This window comes from Protopterus annectens, chromosome 15.part0 (assembly GCF_019279795.1).
Source record: "Protopterus annectens isolate FY-2018-M chromosome 15.part0, PAN1.0, whole genome shotgun sequence".
Taxonomy (NCBI): Eukaryota; Metazoa; Chordata; order Ceratodontiformes; family Protopteridae; genus Protopterus; species Protopterus annectens.
The window spans coordinates 58,796,763-58,805,512 of record NC_056749.1 but is presented as its reverse complement, the minus strand read 5'-3'; positions in this window follow the sequence as shown (position 1 = coordinate 58,805,512).

The window sequence follows — 8,750 nt, the reverse complement described above, 5'->3', positions numbered from 1 at the left end:
ACATAAGAGTGTAGGTGATGTGGAATTGTCAGTAGCCACAGCAGTGGCGTTGGCACAGGCAGTGGATTACCCAGCATTACAGTGACATAATAGTAATTTTCAGTCCACAATAATACACAGCTTATGTGATGACTGCAACAGTGAATACACTCAAACATCTACATTTATGGTAAGTGTAGACAACTGTACTTTCTTCGTCTTGTTCTGTCTGATGTTACATGCTGCTCCGTTGTATGGTACCCTGTTGGCTCACATGTTTGTAGGGCCAAACACAAATGTGTCTCATACCACAGACAGGCATTGGCCCACACTGTGTCATGACCCAGTTTATGTAGGGTACTGTGTGAGTGGCACATAGGATGGTGTTTATCAGACAGTCCATATAGTGTCATATTAAGCTTGCGTACCATATGTGGCTGTGGCTGTATTCACATTGGTTGTGGGTATGCACTTTCTCACAGGTGTCTGTTACTCTGTGCTGTGACATGCCTGTAGAGCCTGCTATATTTCAGGTACATGTGTATTCCCCCACACAAAATGTAGGCCAGTGTTGTGGCAGTCTGCCTGTAGTTTGCACAGTGCTTTGTTAGATGCCTAGCAGCTTAGTGTAATTATCCAGTGTGATGTTATGTCCAGATATTTGCAAGACGTACTGCTGCCAGGCCACCATAATAGTTGTGTATTTCTGACAAAGCAGTGGGGTTCTGCACAGATGCATGTCACTAACTACTGGGTAGTATTTGGCCATGTGACCTCTGCACCACTAGTTATTATGTGTCAGGACAGATAGGCATGTGTGAATACGTAAACTGCGTGGGCATATGTAGTCCAGTATTTACGTGATAATATATATATATATATATATATATATATATATATATATATATATATATATATATATATATATATAATGTGTGTATAAATCCATATATTTATATAGATATATATAGACATACACATATCTACATACATATATGTATATATATATATATATATATATAAATATATATATATATATATATATATATATATATATATACATATACATATACAGCTATGTAAGTCTACACATATATAGATATATATGCACATATAGTTATGGATATCTACATATATATTGACATAAATAGGTATAGCTGTATATATATATATATATATATATATATATATATATGATGTACATATATATATATATATATATATATGTATATATATATATATATATATATATATTTATTACAGAGAGATCTATACATGGCCATATATATGATGCACTATACAGATGTGTATAAATACATATATATGACTAAATATGTGTATGAACATGTAGACATATATCTAGATATGTATATGTATGTATCCATATCATGGTCATGTGTAAACATTACTGTTGTGTATACCTTCCCAGATGTATTACACCATTGTATCTTGATGTGTATATTTAGATATAACAACATATGTGATGCAACAGCAATATCACGAACATAGTAAATAGTGTGGGAAGAAATAGCCAGGGAATTGTTATGGCTAGGCTTGTATAGGCTGTAGGGCTGATAGCCTAGTACCAACCTATCAACCTATGTACTATACAGTTGTAGAAGTCACAGCGATTGTTCAATACTATTCAATATTTCTACTGACAGATGTTTTGGAATAACAACAACTGTCTACACAGCTGTCATGGCATAGTGGTTAACTGTTGTGACTATAGTGTACAGGGTCCTGTGTTCAAGACCTGCGAGGGCTGTTTATTTTGTTGCAGGGCTGAACAAGGACTGCTGGAAACAGAGTGGTTAAGGCTGCTTTGAGCAACTTTAAGAGCGTTTGCATGGGTTTGCGCAAAGCTAAGCGGTGCTAAGGTACGGTTAAATATACGGGCACTTACACCATGTAGGCTTCGCTTACCAGTGCGCAAATGTGCTTAGCTGTTATATTGCAGCAATGCTGACACCTGCTAAGCATGTCTCAGCCCTGGAAACTAGTGCTCACATCCCAGTCTGATATCATAGCAGGGTATTGACATCTGTAATGTGTATGTAATGCCATGTACATAACATGCTGTCATTACAGTAGGAAGGGGTGTGAGTGTCATGTCAGGGACACTTGAGTATATAAGACCTGTACATCACTCTTATACATGTGAATGTGTTACAGACAAAGGTAGTATCCCAGGTAATGTGCCATCATACTGTCATGTAGATTATCATGCCATTACTCCTGTGACATTGCTTTCCCAAGCAAGAATAGATTGCTAATTGTAGTACTGGAAACAAGCACCCATGCATGCATAGATGGACTGAGTCCTCACTGTCATGTTCCTGCTGTGTGAGTTGTGTCACATTATATATCCCCTACTGGATAATGATCGGACATGTGGAAATTAACTGTAGACTACTGTCTGTACAGCACATGTCAGTGAGGGCTGCCAACATGTAGTAATGGCATTCATATTGGTGTCAGACATCTATCTGTCAACACATTCATCCTACTGCATAGCTAGTTGGCAAGCTGATGTCTGCCAGTCCCTGTACAGATGTGCAGATGGCAGGCATCCAGCTTGGATACGTACAGGCAGCCTATGCTTGACTGGCACTGACATGTTTGTCTAGCTGTGTTATAACTGTCACAGATAGGACACAACACCCTGTATGCACCACATGCCATGGGTACCTCCACTACACTACCACAGTCAGCAGAACATACTTGGGTACAGGTCTCCAACACAGACACAAACCATGCTTTGTAATACATGTTGCATACATGTCAACTGGATCACCTCACTGGCCATTTGCAGGAGGCACCCAGAGGATTGACTGATGCATGTCACTCTCACCCTGAGGGTTACCACAGTGGTGTCTGTAGATAGATTGCCTGCTGGCACATGGCAGGTGACATGATACCACTGAACACACATCCCCTACACTTTCCACCTCTCCATGGACAATATCCAGGTACACACCTATGACCACATGCAGCAATGCACCGCAGTATTGACAAATGTGCACATGCGCATTACCGAGGATATCAGTGCCTGTGTGTTAGTACACCTGTAGTTGGGAATACCATGAGGGCCTTCATACCCACCTCAACACCCATTGACATAGTTAGATGTGGCTGCTGCTGTACTGGACATTGCATGTACCCTGTTATGCTCCTCTGCCTAAAGGCTAACTGAGCCTTGCAGTACCAGCACAACACTGTTGTACTAATGGGTTGATAGGCATGGAAATACCCACTGAGTTCTGGAAGTGTGTGTATGTGTGTATATCTGTAGGGTACAGTATTCCAAGGCCACATACTCCTATTACAATATGTATTGCCACACAGTATTACGGATACTAATGTTGCTGCCTATAGGAGAGGCATGACAGTGCATCACCCTACTATGCCTGTGGCATGTGCATTAGATGATTATCCCCATAGTACCACTGTTGGGATGGACAATGGGTTGTATCATAGTCCTGGTTAATGTGTGATGGTGGGTATGTCAGAGTGTCATCATGGGTTCCAGTGTGTACAATATCCACAGTGGAGTGTGGGTGCTGTGTACACTGTTATTACACCATGGTACCCCCAGTACATGTCCCATGTACCACTGTATGGTCACCACTGTCACCATCAACCATACAAGTAACTGATAACACAATCCAGCCCAGTTATGCATGTGCTGTGGGCAGCCTACCTGTAACACATTGGACACACTGACAAGTTAGTTAGCAATGATAGGCCCAGGTTTCTCGCATCTGTGTCTGCCAGTTATGTGTTTGTTAATGTGTATATGATATGTCACACTATGAATTGTCCATATACAACCATTACATCCCCCATTACCATACTGTACATGACTGGGGATGCTGTGCATGTAACATGTAACATGGAACACACGTCATCCTAATCACTGTGTGGTGTGTGCAACGAAAGCCACACACATCAGTAGCACTACATACCTAGGTAGGGGTCTAGTCCCATTGTTGCCAAGTAAGTGTGTGCGTGTATGTGGAGGGATCTACTTCAGGTTGCTGATCATGCATGTCCCATGCTGTCACCTGTCCCTGTGGCACAGGCAGTAACTGTTATACAGACCTGTGAAATGTGTTCAACTGTACCCAGGATATGTCACAGCCATGGTGTCACCACAGTGCCATACCCCTTGTGAGATATGACTGCAGACCATCCTCCTGCTGACACATGTACACCTACAACACAAATGGATAACATTATGGAGACCACAATCACTCAGTGTTACTAACCACTATAATGCATCATGGCTGGACAGCTACACTACCTGACATGTAAGCATTAAGCATTACTGCTGACAACATGTTACACAGCAGTACATTGGTGCACTGTAGTACAGTCACCGTGTGCATCAGAACCATATTAGCCTGTCCCTGCATCGATGTTATGGATGACAGGGATGTGGCAAAGGTATCAGCATATGCACAGGGTGGGTTGTTGGTTTGCCACAGACTGAGGGTGGGCCATATGTTTGATACCATGTGTGTGGGTGAGGGGTGTAATTCACTGAGATGGGCGTTGTGATATGTGTGTAGGTATGGGGTTGTGCTAGGTGTGTTTGTATAGTGTGTGGGTATGCATGCACACAGTTCTGCCATGTGGCTGCCCTATACAGGTGTTCCTTGGACAGCTGCAGACCATATCTGGCAGGGTATGTAGTTTACAGCTTCCGGCCAAAGACACGCGGACTATGCCTGCCAGGGGTTCTTTGGGCACGTCCAGGTACAGGCCTTGATGTGCTACTCTCCCCTGATGATGACATATGTCTGCTGGAACCAGGTCCCCCCTGGGACTGGCCAGGGCCACGTGCACGTGGCCTGCTGTGGTGTGGTGTTGACATCTCTCTCCCTGCAGTGCTGGGGCCGGTACTGCCACTACAGGAGTGGCTTTGTGTCCTTTCACATCCACGTTGACCACCAGCTGTTGGTGTTTCTGGCCTATGTACATGCGGCCGTCACCCCACTCCCACCATATGTTCTAGCATGGACAAGCCACGGTCAATGAGGCCCACCATCTCACCCAACCGAAGTTGTCACTTACAGATGATAGAGCAGGCCACTGCAGTATCAGACCCTGTCTGGTGTACATTTCCATAAGGGCCTGCGCCCCCATGACAGTCTGAAACATGCATCTGGTGGTACCAGTTGTGGCACTTCTGCCAGGGGCATGATGACCAGCGGCCCTCCCACGAGCACCCTGGTACATCTGCCTATGTGGTGCCCTGCTGGACATCTGGCTATGCCTGCTGTGTCTGGACACAGCAGGCATAGATACCACACTCTCCTGTGCACTGCCACCAACCGCCAACTGTCCCTCTGCTATGGCCACTGGTGATGGGGTATCTATAGGCACTGTGACTGTGTGTGGAGTTGGGGTGGGTAACAGGGGCGTGGCAAACGATGGTGCAGTTTCAGTTTCTGACAACACTGCCTGTGCCTCAACAGTCCTATCATCATTTTTGGTGTCTGTATGGACACCAACATCAGATTGCATGGAGGAGGAACCCTGACCCACCTTGCCACCTGTGAGGGGAAAACAAGAAACGCACTTTAAGACCTGTACGGCATTGCATAACAGTATACACACACACACACACACACACACACACACACACACACACACACACACACACACACACACACACACACACACACACACACTGTAATTCCACCATAATACCTACCTGTCCCTGAGTTTACAGACATTCCCATTGTTATTCACATAATTAACATATCATTCTTCTAAATGCCTAGACAAGTAATCACAATACAAGACCTGTTACTCCATTACCTCCTTGATTTGATTGGAGTAAGTTTTACAAGGCCTCACTGCTATCATCCAGTGTTCACCCTGGGTATGTCAGGACATCATGAGCATGAACCCCATATGTCAGGGGCTACTACATTCACTCCATAATGTCATACACTGCAGTGTCATATGTAACTATTGCTCAGTAGATGCAAGATCAGTTGCTCAATCAACTTATTATGTGGACAACAGTAATATATGGATACACTCCCTGGTGCTGTCTAGTAATTCCCCAATGCATCTGTAGTACTGCATACATGGGTAGTCATTCACCTTTCTGCTTATTGCAGTTTTAACGGTAAACCTGGTGTCTAGTTTCACTCCCAATGTATGTTCCATGTTACAGACTTTATTATACTATCAGCTGTCCTGTAATTACATATCAGACAGGTATTCCTGGTGTCTCATGTGTCAGTCCATGTCCATGTACTGCACGATTCCAAAGGGAAGTACTGACGTATGAACAACCCCACAATCACACATGTGCATACACGGACAGACACACACACACACACACACACACACACACACACACACACACACACATGCTACATTCATCAACCCCCTCCACCAGATTGCAATTACAGACAAAATAACCCCCTCTCACACACACACACACACACACACACACACACACACACACACACACACACACCCCTACAGGTGAGGTTGCACAAAGACAGTACACACAGACCCCCCCATTACCCATCTGTCAACATGCATAGCATATGATACTCAACAGCATGCAGTGTAGCTACAGTCAATCCATGCTAGCAACAGTATACATGTGTGTGATGCATGGGTTGTGTTAGTAGGTGATGCCCCTTCTCCTGGAAAACACTGCACCCATGTACACATTATTGCTGTGCACCTGTTCTGCACCCTGACATGTACTGTGCACCATACCTCACAAGGTGTACACACCATTGCTGAATGTGTATTAATGTGTCAGTCATGTTTGCTCTAATGCTCACAGCCCCTATGTGTTTTTCTGACACATACCTGAGATGATATGTGGACATATGTCATTTGTGAATGCCTGATGTCTGATTTACAGATCTCGACATCAGCGATGCATGTATGACCAATGCAATACTATTACACTGACAACCGTCAAACCTTACCATGGCTGTGGGGAGTATACACACCCTTACTGATATGACACACTCTTCCTTGATATGCCATTGGACCACATCATTGCATATTTTAACATTACATGAGCCTGATATGTGGCATATGTCCTGTACATTCAAATGCAGTGTTTAACAAATGTGTTAGGTGTGCTGATGTTGAATGTGATGCATACACTATGTGGGTGGATATGTGTGCAAGCCCTTATCATGACAGTTTGTTGCACCTACTGTTATGTGTACTACAGCAGTCACTATTCCTGGCAGGGGTATACTAGCATGGGCCATCTGCATTTGCCAGTATATGGTCAGTCTGCCCTACACATGTCCCCCAACCCTGCATGATTGCAAGGTCAACTCGTGCACATCCCTTGGAGTTCACACACTGCCGTCACTATTGCTGTGGAGTCAGGGTTACATCTGCCACAGTTCCTGAACCTGACTGTGTGCAGATACAGCCATTCATAGCATCCTTAAGATCCCTGCTGCAGTGCAATGATTTGTCATGATGACACCACCCTCTCCACCTTCAGCTTTTTTGCAGATGCTTGACAGCTATGGCCTACACATGTGCGTCAGTTTGCAGTGTCCCAAACACTGAACACCAGCTTATGAATGGCGAACATACAGATGTACACTGGCACCAGCACAGTACAGATGGGGATGGTGTGCCTGAGGTGGGGTGAGGCATTGGTTGTGCAGCACATGTATCTTACATGATACTGTCTGTAGATTTCCAACGTGTCATGGTACACCAGTACACATTGCAATGCCTGACTTTTGGAATCCTCTTCTGTTATGCATACACTACCTGTAGAGTCCTGACTGATGTTTCCTGTGGCACAACTGTCAGATCCAATTACCCTAACCCATAGGCCATACGCTTCCAGAGTCCAGACAATTGCTGACATGGGACATGCACAGCCAGTACTTGCTAGACATTCCTGCAACCCCCCGTCAGTGTTGTGGCATGTTACTGGACAGCCCACATGACCAGTTTGCTACATGTGACATCATTTGTCTTGGATGGCCATCTAATGACTGCACAGTTTGCCATGGCATATGCAATGGTGAAGTATGGCTACATGTCCAGCTCATGCATGCTACCTACTGGGTATGAGACCCACGCCATGTCATGTAAGATGTGTGCACACCACGCCTGCCTCTGTTGCACGTAAGTGTGCACATTTGATGGCTAAATGTCTTGGACAGCAGACCAGTACATGGTGTGACATTGGGGATGTGTACTTGCTGAAAGGTGCAAATCCGTGACAAATGCATGCAGTCATTACCTCAACAGCTGCTTCTACTATATTTTATTTGGAGTGTGTGCACACATATGCTTCCCATGTTTGTGAAGGTATGTATTCCCCATATTTGCTGCCCTAACCTACGATTGCATATTACACACTCATTGCTCATGTTGGGACCACATTGCAGGTTTTAAGGCTTGTGGACCATTGTATTATGATATGCCGTAGTGTAGATCTGTAAGAGTTGCCATTGTAACACTGGTATATACACTGTTGTAGCACTGTATAAGGGTGATGTTTCACACATGTCCCTACTGTAGGCCATTTGTCCCACCATTATGTTCATCCCTGTGGACACATTTTCAATGACAGGATGTTAGTTATATTGGAGGTGTCTGACATACCCTTAAGATACACCATCATGGTCACCACTGCGATGCACTGCAGTTAACAGCAACAATACGTGAACATGTACGGCATGCATTATGGGTAGGTGTGTTAGATGTGTGCATGGAATATACCATAGCCATAACATAACTGA